Source organism: Schistocerca piceifrons, chromosome 4, assembly GCF_021461385.2.
Source record: "Schistocerca piceifrons isolate TAMUIC-IGC-003096 chromosome 4, iqSchPice1.1, whole genome shotgun sequence".
Lineage (NCBI taxonomy): Eukaryota > Metazoa > Arthropoda > Insecta > Orthoptera > Acrididae > Schistocerca > Schistocerca piceifrons.
The window spans coordinates 146532135-146553517 of NC_060141.1; the positions used below are offsets into that span (position 1 = coordinate 146532135).

Consider the following 21383-nt stretch of genomic DNA (forward strand, 5'->3'; position numbering starts at 1 on the left):
TTTGGCAATGTGTGTTTTTTTTGTATCAGGACAGCCGTCAGTTTTGATGGAGATCTGCCCACTGTCCTCGCCGATACTGATTAGAGTGTTACAAGAGTGGTGATACTTTGTGAACTGTCAGGCCTCATCCCTAAATTAGTGGGGGAGGGGGGGGAGACTTAATACATTATAAACTGCTTTGCATGCGGGGACAGCATTCGTCTCCACCCATGAGATTGGCTTGCTGACCTTTCATCAGAGCGCTGATGAACATGATGTTGAGTGCCCCTCACCTAAAATAATAATAATAATAATAATAATAATAATAATAATAATAATAATAATAATAATAATAATAATAATAATAAGAAGAAGAAGAAGAAGAAGAAGAAGAAGAAGAAGAAGAAGAAGACATTAGACCATTCTTGCATAGACCGCCAAATAACCCACAAGTCGAAACAACAATAAAAACTATCAACACAATCATACACAACAAAATAGATGAAAACACAACTATGGAAGAGTTACAGCTACTGGTTTATATAGGAGCACTCACTACACTAAATATACACACTAGGCAGAGATCAGAACCAACCAACACACAGAAGAAACCCACAAAACCAGCATGGCAACACAGGCTACAGATCAGAATAGAAAGACTGAGAAAAGACATCGGACAGCTAACACAATTTATAAGAAATGAAATGTCAGAAAAAAAACGAAAAAGATTAGGTAAAATCTCACAGCAAGAAGTGATAGAGCAATTAGATGAAAAGAAGCAGAAATTACAAGCATTGGCCAAACGACTTAGAAGATACAAAAAAAGTGAAAATAGAAGGAAACAAAACCAAACATTTAACACAAACCAAAAGAAATTTTACCAGACAATAGATAACACACACATTAAAATAAACAATCCACCAAACATAACAGACATGGAACACTTCTGGAGCAACATATGGTCAAACCCGGTACAACATAACAGGCATGCACGGTGGATACAAGCAGAAACAGATACGTACAAGATGATACCACAAATGCCTCAAGTGATAATTTTGCAACATGAAGTCACCCAAGCAATTAATTGTACTCACAATTGGAAAGCCCCTGGAAAAGATAAAATAGCAAATTTCTGGCTAAAGAAATTCACCTCAACACATTCACATCTAACTAAATTATTTAACAGTTACATTGCAGACCCACACACATTCCCTGATACACTTACACATGGAATAACTTATCTGAAACCTAAAGATCAAGCAGACGCAGCAAACCCAGCTAAATATTGCCCCATAACATGCCTACCAACAATATACAAAATATTAACTTCAGTCATTACACAGAAATTAATGACACATACAACACAGAACAAAATTATAAATGAAGAACAAAAAGGCTGTTGCAAAGGAGCACGAGGATGCAAAGAGCAACTGATAATAGATGCAGAGGTGACATATCAAGCTAAAACTAAACAAAGGTCGCTACACTATGCATACATTGATTACCAAAAAGCTTTTGATAGTGTACCCCACTCATGGTTACTACAGATATTGGAAATATACAAAGTAGATCCTAAATTGATACAGTTCCTAAACATAGTAATGAAAAATTGGAAAACCACACTTAATATCCAAACAAATTCAAATAATATCACATCACAGCCAATACAGATTAAGCATGGAATTTATCAAGGAGGCTCATTAAGTCCTTTCTGGTTCTGCCTTGCTCTGAACCCACTATCCAACATGCAAAAATAATACAAATTATGGATACAATATTACTGGAACATACCCACACAAAATCACACATCTGCTATACATGGATGATCTAAAACTACTGGCAGCAACAAATCAACAACTCAACCAATTACTAAAGATAACAGAAGTATTCAGCAATGATATAAATATGGCTTTTGGAACAGACAAATGTAAGAAAAATAGCATAGTCAAGGGAAAACACACTATACAAGAAGAGTACATATTGGATAACCACAGCGAGTGCATAGAAGCGATGGAAAAAACAGATGCCTATAAATATCTAGGATACAGACAAAAATAGGAATAGATAATACAAATATTAAAGAAGAACTAAAAGAAAAATATAGACGAAGATTAACAAAAATACTGAAAACAGAATTGACAGCAAGAAACAAGACAAAAGCTATAAATACTTACGCTATACCAATATTGACCTACTCATTTGGAGTAGTGAAATGGAGTAACACAGACCTAGAAGCACTCAATACACTTACACGATCACAATACCACAAATATAGAATACATCACATACATTCAGCAACTGAAAGATTCACATTAAGCAGAAAGGAAGGAGGAAGGGGATTTATCGACATAAAAAACCTACATTATGGACAGGTAGACAATTTAAGAAAATTCTTTATAGAACGAGCAGAAACTAGCAAAATACACAAAGCAATCACTCATATAAATACATCGGCTACACCACTGCAATTTCATAACCACTTCTTACAACCCTTTAGATCACATAACATCAACAGATACGAAGAAAGTAAATTGGAAAAAGAAAACACTACATGGCAAGCACCTGTATCATCTAACACAGCCACACATCGATCAAGACGCATCCAACACATGGCTAAGAAAAGGCAATATATACAGTGAGACGGAAGGATTCATGATTGCAATACAGGATCAAACAATAAACACCAGATATTACAGCAAGCATATTATTAAAGATCCCAATACCACAACAGATAAATGCAGACTTTGCAAACAACAAATAGAAACAGTAGATCACATCACAAGTGGATGTACAATACTAGCAAATACAGAATACCCCAGAAGACATGACAATGTAGCAAAAATAATACATCAACAGCTTGCCTTACAACATAAACTTATAAAACAACATGTTCCCACATACAAGTATGCACCACAAAATGTACTGGAGAGCGATGAATACAAATTATACTGGAACAGAACCATTATAATAGATAAAACAACACCACATAACAAACCTGACATCATACTCACCAATAAAAAGAAGAAATTAACACAACTAATTGAAATATCCATACCCAATACAACAAATACACAAAAGAAAACAGGAGAAAAAATTGAAAAATACATCCAACTGGCTGAGGAAGTCAAGGACATGTGGCATCAGGATAAAGTTGACATTATACCAATTATACTATCAACTACAGGAGTCATACCACACAATATCCACCAGTACATCAATGCAATACAGCTACATCCAAACTTATATATACAACTACAGAAATCTGTAATTATTGATACATGTTCAATTACCCGAAAGTTCCTAAATGCAATATAACACGTACCATACAGTTAAAAGGAATTGACGCTTGATCAAGGTCCACGTCACTTTCCATTTTTAACCAGACTTAATGTCTGAGAAAGTAAAGAAATAATAATAATAATAATAATAATAATAATAATAATAATAATAATCTCATCTGACCACAATTTGTTGGTTAAGAACTACAGATTAAAACTGAAGAAATTGTGCAATGGTAGGAAATTAAGGACACAAGACCTGGATAAATTGAGAAAACCACATTTCGAAAGCTTCTGTTCTTTCCTTGCCTGAACCATTTACACTTCCACATCAAGGAACCCTCAAGACTAATACTTTCAAAGCTTTCTAAAACTCTTTTTTAGGAACACTTTTCTTACCAACAAAACTCTACATTCTATGGACAAAATTAAGGAACTTTTTAAGAAAGTAGCCAGTGATATAAAGATAACTAGTTATGTGTAAATAAAACAAATGGAGAAAATTTATTTTAATCTAAAGATACACCTCGCTGTAATACACTGGCAGAGATGACAGCTAGTGGTATGCATTGTGCCTGATGGCATGTTGCTATTCAGTGGCAGTGAAATGTGCCATTGCAGCGAGGAATGACCATCGGTCTTCTGTGGATGGATGCAGGCTGTATCAGGGTACTCTGTGGCTAACGCGCCTGGCGTGAGCTGGTGAGATGTGACATCAATGGTTGCACGCAGGTCAGCAATCAGTCCAGTAGACCATCTTCGTGATAGCGGCTGTCTGGCAGTGGTCAGGCAGGAATCTAGGGTTCAGTTACTGTGTCCACAGTGGCGGTGGTGCCCAGTGGCACAGGTGGCGTATTATTCAAGTGCCCAGCTGCACCATGGCGGGCTGGTCTGCGGTTGTTAAGTATGCTTCCTCCTCACTGATGTTTGCTGTTTTTCTCTAGTCAGTAGGACAATGGAAAGCTCTAATGGCCCCGGCTGTTGTAATCGGGAAGGCTGAAGCCCATTCCTCGCTCCTGTGGTGCATTCCACTGGCACTGATCAGCAACATGCCGCGATGCCTGGCACTCACAGTGCACGCCACTGTCGTCCCTGCCAGTGTAATTGGGGCAAGCTTACCGTACCTCCTGTTGTCATTTTGGTGTCTAGCTTGCTGTTGATCATCACAGAATCCACCTGTTGTCATCGTTTCACCCCATCCTGTTGTCTGACTCTGCTGGTCAGCGATCCACTTGGAAGACACGTCCCGGTCTCCTGAGCTGCTAATGGAAGTCACAGTGTCTCTTCAAATCTTTTTATGGTTCTAACCAATACAATAATTTTTCTCAAGCTTCACACCTCCTGTTCATGAAAGAATTCACCCTCAAAGTGTACTACTGCCCGAAAGCACTATTAACTACTACTTTCATATAAAATTGCTAGGCTATTCGCTTTTATGAACCTTATGTTATGGTGCTATGTTCTTTGCTACTTCTCTTCACGAATTCTCAGTGTATTGACACTTTGTGCACCATGGCCTAGGGTACACCGTCGGTTCTCGCTTTTTAGGCTCTGCTTATTGTTTTCATTGCCTTCCTGGTTTGTGCTATTTCTACTTGTGTGAACCATTAGTTTGAAGGTAGGGAGCAGTAGGATTTGGGTAAATTTCCTCTTGAGTGGATAGTACGTAATTTCAGTGACAGCACAAAATATGCAGGCAGCTCTGGTCAAAAACCCAACGTCTTTGTCTTTGCTGTTGTTTGCACTGGTAATACCTTACATGTTCCGAAAGGCATTCCATAGTGATTCATGCATAGTACAAGGTAGTCATCTGGCTAGACAGGCATGTAGGGCCAAGTCCATGGTACTGTGTAGGAAAGTGAGGTGTTCTTTGGGTATTACTTCGGTAGATTGGTCAGGTATATAGATTAAGGAACAAACCGCGCTGAGGGTGACGGTTTCAGTTATGGTGGCTTGCAGTCGGAAAGTTTGCCCATGTAAATCATATTGAGTACCATTGATTATCAGTCCTTGTCCTTTTAATTCTATTCTTTGAGTGCCACCTTACCTGCCCTGCTCATGACAAGCACAAATTATAATTATTTGCTTGGCCTAGTTGAAAACCCCTCCTCTGTGACTATTCCTTGGGACATTTTGTGATTGAATTCTGAGGGCAGAACAATGAGAACTTGCATGATCCGGTGACATGTACTACCTATGTGGGACAGATGGTGATTGGCCCAGTTCGGCAGTGAAGAAATTCCTGTTTGGACAAGAGAGCGTGAATTCACTTTCAGCTGCACGAACTTTCATAGGTGGTCCCACGCTATCTGGTATGCATGTAAGGCAAAGCATTTGAATTTACAATCTTCACACGTTGGAGGTATTTGGATGTGAATCTCCAATATCAACAAAAATTCACAGGTTCTTCATTACTATACAGTTATTCAGGATTACAGTGTGGGGTTCTTTTATTGGGAAATTCATCAGATGCAAACTAATGAAGTGTTTTTCTGGCAGGAAGAAACAGTCATATGTATTTAAGGATTGGGTCCTGTAAGAAACATTTCAGTCAACTCTTTAATGACTTTCCCAACTATCTGTATAAAATTGCTTAATATATGTCAAAGAAAAATACAGAAATTTACTCCAAGAAAGAATGTACGTTTTCATGATACAAGAAGAAACTGTTCTTCCTTTGATAGTCTGTATATGTATTCTCTGCTTCGACCATTGAGAGTAATTTTATTGCTTACATAACAAAACTCATCTACTGCTTTTAGTGTTTGTATGGTAGAGGTCTGCCAAAACCGCCCCCCCCCCCCCCCCTCTCTGTGGGTCCAGAGGTTAGAATAGACCTGAGGTATTCCTGCCTGTCGAAAGGAGTCTCACTTTTTGGCCTTGTAAGTTCAGGTCCCATTTTATGGTTTGACCTGCCACTTTCAAAATTCTACAGAAGTGCAGACCATATGGGGAAGGATGCCTTAAGAGGTGCATGAGTTATCCGTAGTGCCCTTAGATTCGATCTCCTGAACTTCTTGTCGTGGCTTTGTATCTCCAACTGCAATTCAACTATTTGGGCGAGAACACTTTAAGGGGTATGTCATCTTCTTCCGTTGTCTCCTGTCCTCTGTCACCCCCATGACAATATTGGATTTCTCTTGGCCCAATATCTAGCACGGTAGCCAGTCCATTGTGGTGGGGCCATCATGTACCCATTTGGTGGTAGCCCCCCCTGACAACACAGGGATAGCACTGCTGATGCCCGAGCTGTTAACTCCCCACGTATGCCAAGGAGTAGATGCCTGTCCTGCTGGGGCATCAGGACTCCCAGCAATGACCATCATGCCAGGTGGCCTTTGCTGTGGCTGGGTGGCGTCCGTGGGGAGAGCACCTGATCAGAGTGGATGGCATCAGGGCGGATGACCCGCAATGAAGTGGACTGTCATCTCCTGCTGGTGACCGTGCGGTGCCAGCAGTCTCTAAGAAGGGCAAGATAGAGTACAATGGGGGGATGACCCTAAATCATTTCCCTCACTTGCTACACCGTGGGAAGAACATAGGGTCATAGAAAGAAGAGAGCCAGATACGACTCGGTATTCAGTCAGTAGCAAAATGGATGGGGACTCCTTTCTACCTACAAAGTGCCATTTTTTTGTTGAACATCTTGAGGATAAGTTTGGAGAAGTGACAGTGCTGTCCAAGATGAGAAACGGTGCAGTCTTGATTCAGACAGTATCCCCAGCCCAATTCCAGGCGTTACTCACCTGTGACCGGCTGTGTGATATTCCTGTTTCTGTCACTCCCCATAAAAGCCTCATCATGGTCCAGGAGATTGCAGTCTGACGACGAGCTCCGCGCCAATCTAGAATGGTGGGGTATTCATTTCATCTGGCGTGTTTACAGGGGACCCAAAGACAACAGGGTTGCTACTGGTTCCTTCATCTTGGCCTCTGAGGGTGATTCATTGCCTGAAAACGTCAAGGTGATGGTTTACCGCTGTGACGTTAAACCTTACGTCCCTCCCCCTATGCGGTGCTTTAAGTGCTGGAAATTAGGGGACCTGTCTTCCCGCTGCACTTCCAGTGCCATATGTTGAGACTGCGGACGTCCACTACATCCAGATATTCAATGTATGCCTCCTCCCACTTGTATCAACTGTGGAGAGCACCACTCCCCCTGCTCGCCAGACTGCACAGTACTCCAAAAGGAGCGGAAAATCATGGAGTGCAAGACCCTGGACCGGTCGACTTACCAAGAGGCTAAATGTAAATTTGCATGATTACACCCCATTCAGTTGATGTCCACTTCTGCTGCAGCTACTTTACTATCGCCGTCGCAAGTACCAGACTTACCACACTCTGTGCAACGAACAGTGTTCCCTCTGTGCAGCCAGAATACATCCGCCCCTTGGTGGTAGGGAGAAAATCTTCTTCCGTTACTCCCAAAGTACCTACTTCAGGAACAAGGTTCCCCCAAATGCAGGGGACTTTGGTCCCCCTCCCCCCAGCCGGTGAAGCAACAGCCTCCTCCAGCTCCTCTTGTGTGGAAGGGGTCCCTTGGGACCCTCTCTTCCAAGATTTTTACTAATGCCACAGCAGACACTTGCCAGTGGCAGAGCTTCACGGTCTTCCTCGGTGCCTGAAGCTACTTCAGAGAAGTCCTTTCAGCAAGCTCCTAAAGAGAAGTGAGAGGGCAAGCAATCCAAGAAGAAGACTGCTAAGAAACAGGACCCTCCAGCGGCTCCAACACCACCACTCCCTACCAATTCTGCATCCGAGGATGAGAGGATGATCTTAGCATCCCCTGAGGACCTGTATCTCACTGATGCCTCATCTGCAATGGGAATGGATATAAATACTCCATCGGTGGCAGCAAGTGACCCTGAGGCCTAACCTGCCTCCTTGTGCGCTCATGCCTTCGCAGCCTCATGATCACATCATTCTCCAGGGGAACTGTGGCGGTTTTTTCCACCGCCTGGCTGAGCTACGGCAACTGTTAAGCTTTACACCTGCTTTCTGCATTGCGCTACAGAAAACCTGGTTCCCGCCAATGTGGACCCCTGCCCTCTGCGGCTATAGGGGATATTACCAGAACTGTAGCGACTATAATAGTGTGTCAGATGGAGTTTTTCTATGTCCTGCACTCAGTATGTTGAGAAACTGTGCCCCTTCAAACCCCTCTCGAAGCTGTGGCTGTTAGGATCAGGACAATGCAGGAAATAACTGTCTGCAACATATACCTTCCTCCATATGGTGCAGTACACCTGAACCTATTGGCTGCACTGATTGACCAACTCCCTAAACCTTTCCTACTTTTAGGATAATTTAATACCCATAACCTCTTGTGAGGTGGCACCGTGCTTATTGGCCGAGGTAGAGGTGTCAAAACTTTACTGTCTCAAATTGACCTCTGCCTCTTCAATACATTTCATTGTGGCTCATGATACTTATTCGGCCATAATTTATCTCTGTGCAGCCCAGGACTTCTCCCATCTGTCCACTGGAGAGCCCATGATGACTTATGTGGTAGTGACCACTTCCCCGTCTTCCTGTCACTCCCTCAGTACCATTCCCCTGGACGTCTACCTAGATGGGCTTTAAACAAGGCAGATTGATAAGCTTTCACCTCTGATATCACCATTGAATCTCCCCCACATAGTACCATCGATGTGGTGGTTGAGCGGATCACTAGAATGATCGTTTCTGCGGCAGAAAACATGATACCTTGTTCTTTAGGGTGCCCCCAGCAAAAAGTCAGTACCTTGGTGGTCACCGGAAATTGCTGAGGCTCTACAGCGACATTAGTGGCATCCTTCCCTAGAGGATCTAATAGCTTTTAAACGACTCTGTGCCCGTGTTTGCCAGCTTATAAAAGGACGGAAACAGGAGTGTTCAGAGAGCTACGTCTCGACCATTGGGTGCCATATGTCACCTTCCCAAGTCCGGACGAAGCTGAGACGTGTTTTCGGGTACCAGACCCCGACAGGTGTCCCTGGCATTAACGTCAATGGCGTGTCATCTAGCAACGCAAACGCAATTGCCGAGCACTTTGCTGAGCACTATGCTCAAGCCACTGCATTGGAGAATTACCCCCCAGCCTTTCACACCCTCAAACGGCGGGTGGAAATGAAAGTCCTCTCGTTCACTGAATGCCACGGTGAACCCTATAATGCTACATTTAGAATGGGAGCTCCTCAGCACCCTTGTCCGCTGCCACGACACAGCTCCCGGGCCGGATTGGAGCCACGGTCAGATGATCAAACATCTCATCTGACTACAAGTGACATCTTCTCATCATCTTCAACCGGATCTGGTGTGATGACTTCTTTCCGTCACTATGGCAGGAGAGCACCATCGTTTGTGCTCAAACCCAGCAAATACCTGCTTGATGTAGATAACTATCGGCCCATCAGCCTCACCAATGTTCTTTGTAAGCTGTTAGAATGTATGGTGAGTCGGCAGTTTTGTTGGCTCCAGGAGTCACGGTGCCTACTGGCTCCCTACCAGGGTGGTTTCCACCAGGGTCGCTCTACCACTGATAATCTTGTGTCCCTAGAGTCTGCCATCCGAACAGCCTTTTCCAGACACCAACACCTGGGTGCCGTCTGTTTTGATATACGGAAAGCGTATGACACCATCTGGTTATATTATATCCTTGCCACTTTACATGAGTGGGGTCTCCGAGGCCCACTCCTGATTTTTATCCAAAACTTCCTGTCGCTCCATACTTCCTGTGTCCAAGTTGGTGCCTCCCATAGCTGAACCTGTATCCAGGAGAATGGGGTCCCGCAGGGCTCCATATTGAGTGTATCCCTATTTTTAGTAGCCATTAACAGTCTAGCAGCAGCTGTAGAGCAATCGGTCGCACCTTCTCTGTATGCAGACGACTTCTGCATTTCATACTGCTCTTCCAGTACTGGTGTTTCTGAGCAGTGCCTTCGTGGAGCCATCCACAAGGCACAGTTATGGGCTCTAGCCCACGGCTTCTTGTTTTCATCCACAGAAAATGTGTCGTACACTTCTGTTGGTGTCGTACTGTTCATCCGGAACCAGAACTTTTCCTTAATGATGATCCACTCACTAAAGTAGAGACGTATCGATTCTTAGGACTGGTTTTCGACACCCGATTGACTTGGCTTCCTCACCTTCGTCAGCTTAAGCGGATGTGCTGGCAAAACTTCAATGCAATCTGCTACCTGAGCAACACCAACTGGGGTGCAGATCACTCTACGCTTATGCAACTCTACAGAGCCTTTGTACAATCCTGCCTTGACTATGGGAGTCTGGTTTATGGTTTGTCGGCACCCTCAGCAATGCGTTTCATCAACCTAGTGCATATACCACCTATATTTGAGGTCCATTCCCGTACACCTAAGCTGAAGCTTCCCTGGACCTTTCACACGGTGCTAAGGACTCAGTTAATCCCACAGCTCTCCGCTGTCACTTCCTCTTGGTTCCTGACACGTACCGGGGCTATGAAGTAGTAAATACCAAAGGCTCACTGGCTGATGATCATGTTGGCTTCGCATATGTTCATGGAGGGCATATTGAACAGCACTCTTTGCCAGATGGCTGCAGTATTTTCACTGTAGACCTGGCAGCCATTTCTTGTGCTGTTGAGCACATCCGCTCATGCCCTGGCGAGTCGTTTCATCTCTGTTCTGACTCCTTGAGCAGCCTACAGGCTATTGTCCAGTACTACCCTTGCCATCGTTTGGCAGTGACCATCCAGGAGTCTGTCTATGCTCTGGAATGGTCCAGTCGTTCAGTGGTGTTTGTCTGGACCCGAGGTCATGTTGGAATTCCAGGAAATGGGCTTGCCGACAGGCTGGCCAAACAGGCTACACAGAAACTGCTTCTGGAGGTCAGCATCCCCGTAACTGACCTGCTTTCATTATTGCACTCCAAGGTTTTTCGGCTTTGGGAGATGGAATGGCATTATCTCAGTACACTCAACAAACTGAATGCCCATAAGGAGACTGCAAATGCGTGGAAGTCTTCGATGAGGGCCTCTTGCAGGGACTCTGTGGTTATCTGGTGGCTCTGCATTGGCCACGCTTGTGTGTCCCACAGCTACCTCCTGCACTGTGAAGACTGAGCTCAGTGTCAGTGTGGCGCCTGGTTGACAGTGGCCCATATATTGTTGGGCTGTCCTCCTTTGGTTGCCTTGCGTCATGATTTTCTTTTGTCAGACTCATTACCGTTAATTTTAGCAGACAACGCTCATCGGCTGATTTGGTTTTAAGTTTTATCCGTGAAAGTGGGTTTTATAATTCTCTGTAAGTTTTAGAGCATGTCCTTTGTCCCTCTGTGTCCTAGTGCTTTTAGGCTGGTGGTTTTAATGTGTCGCAGATTGGCTAGCTTATCCTTTTTATTCTCGTGATCAGCCTGCCATGGTCATCTGCTCTGTTATTTTAATTCATTCTACCTGTTTATTGCGTCTCTGTGGGGTTTTCTTTAATTAGTGTTTGTATGCCTTCTATCGTGTTGTAAGTCTTGTTTTTGTTCTCACCCTTGTATAATTGTTTAAATCGGAACAAGGGACCGATGACCTTGCAGTTTGGTCCCTTACCCCTGTTTTTTAAACCAACCAATCAATACTCAGCATGTAAGCTAGCTCATGTGATGGGTGGTCACACATCTGCATGTTTGTGTAGCCCCTTGACTAAGCAGAGACTGCACTATTGGTGCCTGAGCTCTTACCTCTCTGCAAATGCTGAGAAGTTTGTGCCTGTCTGTTTGGGTGCACTGGGACTTGGGAAAATTGCCATCAAGCCAGATGGCCATTGTTCTGGCTGGGTGGCACCTGTGGGGAGAGTCTTTGTTCAGAGTAAGCTGCATCATGTTGCATATCTCTCACAGTGAAAAGACTGTTATAAGCTGGTTGCCACCTGAGGCTATAGCAATCTTTTCAGACAAATCTGAGTGCTTCAGTGCAGGTCATTATGATGCCAAGAACTTTGACTACTCAGCCACACCATGAGAGGAAAGTAAAATCAAGTAAACTGCAGAAGCATAGTTGCCACAGTCCCTGGTTTGTGTCTGTACTGATGGAGGGTGGTTTGTAACTACTTAGTCTATGTTTTTTATAGATAATAATGAAAATGTGTTTGGAGAAATTTCTTCCCACAGTAAACTATGAAGTAGTTCTGTGTCAATCAAAACAGAAGTGTTACTTTCTCCCAGTATACTTGGGTGGTGTACCATCATCATAATATCTGGTAAGAACCTGAATATGTTTAAGGCTCTAATTTTCACCATTACTTACTGCTGCAAGTGAACGAGGAATTACACAAAAACCTGAAGAAACAAGGGGTCCTCTTTGTATGTCGTATACACTGCCGTCTGCCACACAACGAGCTTGACACCAGAGCACTTATCCTTGCATTTGAGGGAGATTCACTTTTTGAGAAAGTTAAAATTATCTTCTACCATTATGAGGTGAAGCTGTACTTCCCACCTGACTTTGATCATTTACATATCAATGTTTTGGATATGTCTCCCCATTGTATGAACAACCCAATCTGTGGACCCCCTAGGGAGCTCGTTGTTTCGTGAGTTTATGCGTGGTGCACACAGAGCCCTAAGCTATTGCAGCCCATTCTTTCTTCCCAGGCTTCATCTCCTTTGCCATGCTCCTCCCTCCCCATCCTGGCTTCTTCCCCACCGCCCCATCCTTCGCCTCCCTTGGTGTTTTTATTTATGTTGACCTGGCTATCCACATCGTTCACTGTATTCCGTGTGATTTTGTTCCTCTTGCCTGTTCTTTCATCCTTTTCGGCATTTTTGGTCCCCTCCCTTGGGGTTTGAGCTCCACTTCTGAATTTTCTGTCCTTAGTTGAACTGTCTGTGGAAGAACTATCTCCCTAGCATTTACAGCATGGATTACTCTCCCCCCTTACTTCCCCTCCACCCTGCTACATTACCAACATGTGTAGCCAGTCCGTGTGGTGTGGCTGTTATGTACCCATCTGGCTAAGCCCCCTCACAACATAGGGATTACACTACTGATACCTGAACCGTTCCCTCCCCATGTATGCCAAGGAGTGGTTGCTTCTCGTCCTGGAGCATTGGAACTCCAGGGAACGGCCGCTGTGCCAAACAGCCGTTGTTGTGGCTGGGTGGCACCTATAGGGAGAGATCCTGATCAGAGTGGGTGGTGTCAGGGCAGATGCTTGGCACATTAAGTGTATAAAGCTGCAAAAATGTGGCCATTCTCCAATGGCCCTCTCTTCTAGTGGGAGCAGATCATTTAATGCTGCTTTGTATGATTGTATGACCCTACAGCCTTCCCTTCCCTGTCTACATCCTGGAAGGGGGGCCAGGTTCACCACCTCGAAATGAAACACTTACCGCACTACCTGGTCTGTACTAGAATGGACGGTTACACATTCACCACCACAAAGCCATTGTTTTTTGTGGGGAGTATCGAGGGCAAGTTTGACGATGCGGTCGGGCTCCCTGTTGATCAGAGCTGCTTCTGTCGCCTAGTCCGCAGAGGTGGATACACTTACCTCAAGGTCAAGGTTATGCATTACCGATGTGACTTGAAGCCACACATCCCACAACCCGTGAGGAACTTTTGGTGTTTGCATTTTGGACGTATCTCCCCACTATACGGTGGACCCTCTCTCTAGTGGCTGTGGCCACCCACTCCGTGATGGTGCCGCAATGTTCCGCCACCTGTTTGTGACCACTGTCATGACCACCACTCTCGCCATATTGCCCAGATACAAGAGTAAAAGTTCCTGGATTGTCTGTCTTATGCTGAGGCGTGCCAAAAAATATGAATGACACCACCCAGTGTCAAATTCTTGTACTTTTGCTCTGTTGCATCCTTTCCCCCTCCTACCTCTTCCTTAGCCCAGCCCTATCTCCCTCTGGTCTCCCATTCCCCTACGGTTCCCACGCTCTCCCTTCTGGGTGCTGCTCCCCCTCCCTAGCCAAAGAAGTGCCCCCCCCCCCCCCCCCCCCCAGTGAAGGGGCTCCACCCTGGTACCCCTTATCCCAGTGTCTCTCAGCTGCAGGTCTGCTACCACAACTTGGCCACTGTGCCCCAAGGTCACCCACTCTCTTCCTATTCTGGATCTAGCAGAAGACTGCTGCCCCTCTGTGCCCTGCCTCCTCAACCTCCAAAAGAGGAGGAGGAGAAGAAGAAGAAGAAGAAGAAACAACAAAAGTCAAAGACAAGTACACCCCCCCCCCCACCCTCCCCTCCCCCACCGGTGCCCATGGAGGTGCTGTCTCCCCCTTCGCAACCTGAATCTGACATCTCATTTATGGATGTCAGCCCATCCTCATCGCTTGATGACCACTGACCTGGTGACATGACCTCCTCTCGGGTTCTTTATGTCTAACCTGTGCTCTCACCACATGTTAAGCCAGTGGAATTTGCAATGGATATTACTGTCACCCACCGGATATAAAACTACTTTTTTCCTCTTGTCCTACATTCTGTCTTGCTCTTCAAGAAATGCAGTTCCATGATGACCACTCCCTCATTTTGTGATTATGGGGCATTCTGTTGGAACCGTGCCAGCCCCAAGATAGTATCGGGAGGGGTCTGCACTTTGGTTCACACCAATGTCTTTAGTGACGGGATCCACCGTAGTACCAACCTGGAAGCAATAGTGGTATGAGTGCAAACGACCCCAGGAATCACCTTTTGCATTGTCTACCTTCGTTCAGGTAGGCCCTCTCCTTATGGAGACTTCAGTGCACACCACCCCCTATTGGAGAGTGCCACTTCGATGTATAGGGGTCTTCCAATTGACAGATTTTGATTTGTGTCTTCTATGTGATGGTTCCCCTATCCCATTTCAGTACCACACATGGCACGTTTTCTGCTATCGATCTCACGGTCTCCTCCCCTGCTCTCGTGACGTCTCTACTGATAAATAAAAGTTGGTAGAAGTTGGTAGAGGGTGCCTATGAAAACCTTAGTCAAGGAGCGTGAATAAAATGAGATGGTGCCATTTAGTGTTGTATTTACCTTATGCAGATCTAAAAACTGTGCAGTGAAATGTCAGTGTTCAGAAAAAGCATATTGAATTTCTGTTTTCAACCCAACCACATGGTCAGTTATGGATAATCCTGGTAGGGAGGGATAAAAGACCCTGTGATTTAAGATTTCTGCATTATCGCCAGTCTACTGGCCTTTTAAACAGTTTGCAGAGCACATTGGTGTAGCTAATTGTCAGTAGCTGCCGATGAATTTTGGGTTTTTGCTAAGTGTAAGGATCGGGTTGGTGATACTGTATCTCAGTTGCAAAAGAAAACACCTTCTAGCCAAAACTGGTTAAGGATCCTGGGTCGGTGGGGGCTATGAGTTGCAGTTGGATCATCAGATTATAAATGAAATCAGGAGATGGGGTTGTATCATGAGACAAATAAAGAGCCTAGAGTGGTCACCAGTCAGTTGTTCGTGTGTTCAGTGGGTAGCCTGGTAAGAAGAGGACACATGCTGTCACAAAGTATGCCTCAAGGTGATCAGCACGGAATACCACCATCATGAAGGAGACCCATAACACTTGGCATAAGTTTGCAAAGAGGAAACTTGGTGCACCCAGGATTCATTCTTACTGTGTTTAACTGGGTATTGAGCCTTTGCAGGGCTCAACTTATGTTAAGAGAGTGTTCTGTGAAAGCTATCGCTTGAGACATTGCAAGGCTCTTTGACATTCCTGAATTGTAATATTCTCATGCAACATTCAAGCACAATTTGTTGTGGACTATCTGTGGAGTGGTTTGTCAATTCAGCAAAGGCAGTTTGTTTGTGGGACAGGATCTACTGGCAACCATTCATTCTCAGTAGCCAACGGGAAGCATGGGAGAGAAAATGCATTGACTGCTGGCTGTCGTGTGGAATATCGGATTCAGCTTCTCTACTTCTGCTGCTCTCCTTAGTTTTTGAACTTTATTCTTTCACTAGAAGTAACATCTTGTCATGAGCACCCGGTCTGGGTGACAGTCTCACAGGTTGGACTTGGCCTGCCCTCGTATATTCTGTCGAAAGAGTTTACTGAGTTAAACTGTAATTTAAATGTCCAGAACAGCCACTGTGTCGCCCAACTGGTCCACTACTGTGGCTGTGGCCACACCGAGTACTACCTGCACTGAGATTGACCCCAGACCCCACACCCATGGCCACATGGGAGGTCATTACAGGGTGTGGCATGCAACGAAGGACTTTCTGGGAGGGGGTGACTGGAGGGCATCCCAAGTTCGTCTGACAAACAGGTTCAAGTACTGTCGGTGGCTGACAAAGACCCTGAGCCAGATGCAATAGCCCACCATGCTCTAGAGGAAGCCCATATGCCCACAAGATCTGGACATCTACAGATTGTGGGGTTACTGGTAGTTGGGAGCTCCAATGTTATATGCTACACAGAGAAGGAATCCAGTGTGCAATCCATTTACACATCAGGGGGAGTTATTTCATATGTGAAGTGGGTGCTTCTAGATGCCACGAAAAGCACAGGGTGCAGCCAACTGCAGGTGGTGGCTCATATTGGTACTAACAATGTGTGTCGCTTTGGATCAGAAGAGATTCTCTCTGGTTTGAGGCGGCTAGCTGAAATGGTAAAGACTACCAGTCTTGTTTGCAAGGTGGAGATGGAACTCATCATCTGTAGCATCATTGACAGAACTGACCATATTTCTTTGGTACAGAGCTGAGTAGAGGGTCCGAATCAAAGGTTCAGACAATTGTGCAACATTTTAGGCTGCAGATTCCTCAGTTTGTGCCATAGGGTGGTGGGTTTCCAGGTTCTGCATAATAGATTAGGGGTCCACTCCACCCAGGAAGAGCAGCTACATGGGCAGAGGGGCAGTGTGGAGGGGATGGGGTGGATTTTTAGGTTAGAGGTTCTTAGGAAATGACAGAAAGGGCAAAATTCTAAAACGGTGCAGGGCAAACACAGGAAGGAAGCCCTCTCGAAGTGTAACTGTTGGCAAAAACATACCTGACCTCTTAGCAACAAATAATCCTGAGCAAATAAGGAGTATCATGGTGAATAAAGGGATTAGTGACGACAAGGTGGTTGTTGTGACACTGAATATGGTAATATCCAAACCACCAAAAATAAAAACAAAATATATCTGTTTAAGAAAGCAGATACAAATTCACTTGACGCTGTCCTAAACCAGTCTCCACAACTTCCATTCTGACTGTGTAAGCATGGACCAGATGTAATTTGAATTCAAAGGAATGGTATCGATGGAAATTGAGATGTATACCAAATAATTTGATAGGAGATGATACTGATCTCCCACAGTTCACAAAACAAGTAAGAACACTGTTGTAAAAGCAATGAAATAAACATGCCAAATTAAAAAGAATGCAAAATCTGCAGGATTGGTGAAGTGTACAAAAGCTCAAAATTTAGCGAAAACTTCAATGGAAGATGCTTTTAATAGTTTCCACAATGAAACACAGTCTCCAAATCTGGCAGAAAACCCAGAGAGATTCTGGTTGTGTGTAAAGTACAGCAGCAGTAAGACACAATCGGTACATTCACTGCATGATGGTGGTGGTGATACTGATGACAGTGCCACTAAAGCAGAGATACTAAACCCTATTTTTTGAAATTCCTTCATCAAAGATGAAGTAGTAAATATTCCAGACTTGTGAATCAAAAACAGTTGTCAGCATGACTGACTTAGAATCAGATATCCTTGGTGTAGCGAATCAGCTTAAATCACTTAATAAACGCAAGGTCTCCCGTACAGATTGTATACCAGTCAGGTTCCTTTCAGAGTTTGCCGAGATAATAGCACTGTTGGAATCCCCCAAGGAAGTGTACAGGACCTCTGCTGTTCCTGATCTAAATAAACAAGTTAGGAGACAATCGGAGCAAACCTCTTAGATTGTTTGCAGATGATGCTGTCTTTTACCGTCTTCAGATGATCAAAACAAATTGCAAAATGATTTATGCAAGATACCAGCATGGTATGAAAAGTGCCAATTGGCTCCAATGAATACTAAAAGGAATCCACTGAATCTCGGTTACACTATATAGCAGTCAAATCTGAAGGCTGTAAATTCAACTAAATACTTAGGGACTACACTTACGAATAGCAATTTATTGGCAGAACACTTAGAAAATGCAACAGGTTTACTTAAGAGATTGCTTACACTACACTTGTCTGCCATCTTCTGGAGTATTGCTGTGCAGTGAGGGGCCCATATCAAATAGTATTGATGGAGAACATTGAAAAAGTTCAAAGAAGGGCAGCTTGTTTTGTATTATCACATATGGGGGAGAGTGTCACAGATACAGCATGCAAATTAGATAGCAATCATTAAAAGCAAAGACAATTTTTGTTACAGTCTTAAACCATGGCATGTGAAGATGCCATAATGTCAATGACTTTTAAATATGACTAATGTGGTCTCCACTTTTCAAGATAATCTGAAGTTGCATTAACTGCATGAAATGCATCGAAATGCATCATTATTAATAAAACACTTGCAACAGAGACTGTTTCCTATTTTTAGAATGTATAACAAAACTAACTGCGCACAGGGGTTGCTTATGTATAGATGGCAGGGATATAGAATATTTTGCATGTCTAATGCTGTTGGGAAATCTCTGAATTTAAGTCAGCTGAATGCTCTATCGTCACACGTCACCCTGTGTAAATGAGAAAGCATTTTTCTATTTTCTAACCTATAAACCCCCCCTCCATCCTGAATAGCTGCACATGCAAGCATGCCGCTTATGGAATTAAGGGAGGCAGGCCTGTCCCATATCAGTGGACAGCAGATTAAAAACAGGGGTCAGTGTGTGGTCCAGCCTGCATGTGGTTTTTAGGTGGTTTTGCACATCGAACTAGGTAAACACTGGGCTGGTGCACCCCATTTACACGATTTGCAATCATTTTGAAACATATTTTCACGTGGGTTGGGCACTGACATTTGGCTGTACACCTGTGAACTATTTGGATCAATTATACAACAAATACTTGAGTATTTTCTTCTCATTTATTAATTATTAATCTACTTGAAACATTCGAACTGTTTTTGTTTTTCTTTTGAAAGCTACTGGTACTTATGTCAGGTAAGCATTTTGAAAAAAAATTATCATGATTATTTTTCATTTCAATTCGAAAGAACATATGGATTTTAGTGTCAATAGTGCTGCTAATGTCATAATGTCTTTACATAATGATTTATAAGTACCTTTTCCTTATGATTAACAATTCTCAAAAGGATGGTATTACTCACCATAAATACGACACGTGGGGTTACGAACAGGTACAGTGAAAAAACTGTTACATACCAAACTTCAGGCCAAAGCCTTTCTCAGAAAAGAAAGGAACACACACACACACACACACACACACACACACACACACACACACACACACACAAAAGCAGGCATATCTCACACACACGACCCCTCTATCTAGCTGCCACACACAAGCTGGCACATCTCACACACATGACCCCTCTATCTAGCTGCTCTAGCCGGACTGGTAGTCCAGCTGCAGATAACATTATGTGTGCTTGAGGTGTGCCTGTTTGTGTGTGTTTTCCTATCTTTTCTGAAGAAGGCTTTGGCCATAAGCTTAGTGTGTAATAATGTTTTCAGTGTGCCTGTCTGCAACTCAATGTGTCATCTTGACAGTGAGTCGCGATTTATTGTTCTCATGATTGCTGATATTCCCACCTGGAATTTCCATTGTTTGATTTTCTCTACAGTTGAAAATTATATATACCATAGGCAGCTAGATTTTACTTTGAGACCAGTTGCATCTGACAGACAACAATCTTCCAGTTACTATAACAGAAGGTTCTTATTGACATCCAAATGACATACAATAGAATATTTAGGTAATCCACTTATTTTATAATGTTTCATAAAACCACATTGGTAGAGACAATATATTTTATGAGACTTACTTGCAGACTACGAATTCATTTGGCATCAGCTGTACTAAGTATAGATATGCAAGATGTTAGTGACAAATGAAAATTTGTGATGGACTTTGACTCGAACCCAGATTTCCTGCTTATCGCGAACTGCAACTTTAACCACTTCGGCTGTCTATACACATTGCCCTGACGGATTCAAACCTTCCTATGCCACACTGTCCACATCCCCTAATCCTCACAAATTGTGATTCCTGCAACAGGAAGAGACCAATTTATTATTTTTATTTTTAGCATATCTAAGTGTGTAACATTTATTTTCTATTTATATATTTTAATACAAGGATTAATATGATTTTTATTTAAAAAATATTTGTGGTATATTCCTGCTTCAGTTCTTACAGTTTCATGAAGTTCCAATAGGTGGCGGCGCTATAAATAGCCGTCAAAATGGCGTCTTCAATGGAGGTGCACTCCAAGCAGAGACGTGTCATTGAGTTTCTTTTGACAGAAAACTAGAGCTTTGCAGATACTCATAGGCACTGGCAGAATGTCTACAGAGACATGGCAGTGAATGAAACCGTGAGTTGATGGCAGAGGCATCTGTCATCCCGACAAGGTCGTAAAACCCTGTCCGATCTGCATGCTGGTCGGTCACACACAGCAATGACTGCAATGTTGGGATGATTTCAGTGTGTTCCTCACCACAAAAATGCAAACAAACTTGTCCTCCATTACAACGCAATGCCTCACACAAGCCTGTGCACCCAAGAGGGGCTTCTAAGCTTTACTGGACTGTTCTTCCTCATCCCCCTACAGCACGGATCTTGCACCTTTAGACTTTCATTTGTTTGGCCCAATGAAAGATGCACTCAGTGGGAAGCAGTACATGGATGATGGGGAGATTATTGATGCAGCAAGACGTTGGCTCCAACTTTGACCAGTAGAGTGGTATCATGTGGGCATATAGGCCCTCAGTAAGGTGGCGTAAGGCCATCACATTGAATGAAGCTTATTTTGAAAAATAGGGTTTTGTAACCAAAAGAGTAGGGAACAATGTGATGTATTGTAAAGCTGAGTAAGCCAACCTGTTTTCAGAAAAGAAAAAAAAAACAACAATGTTGCATTACTTACTGATTGCCACTCATACTCGGACATTGCTTCAGCTTGACATTTTAATCAGACTATGAGGTGGATTGACTAATTAGCCTCTCATGCAGCACCTTTTTGTAAAAAAATCATTGTGTATTGGCAAAAATAGGAATAAGC

At 43.6% G+C, this 21383-nt stretch overlaps 1 protein-coding gene across 7 annotated transcripts in view; it reads left to right on the top strand.

Moving 5' to 3' along the window:
- The window catches only part of LOC124796349 (DNA primase large subunit-like), a 189125-nt gene that overhangs the window by 22768 nt on the left and 144974 nt on the right, over window positions 1-21383 (top strand). The window lies entirely within an intron of this gene.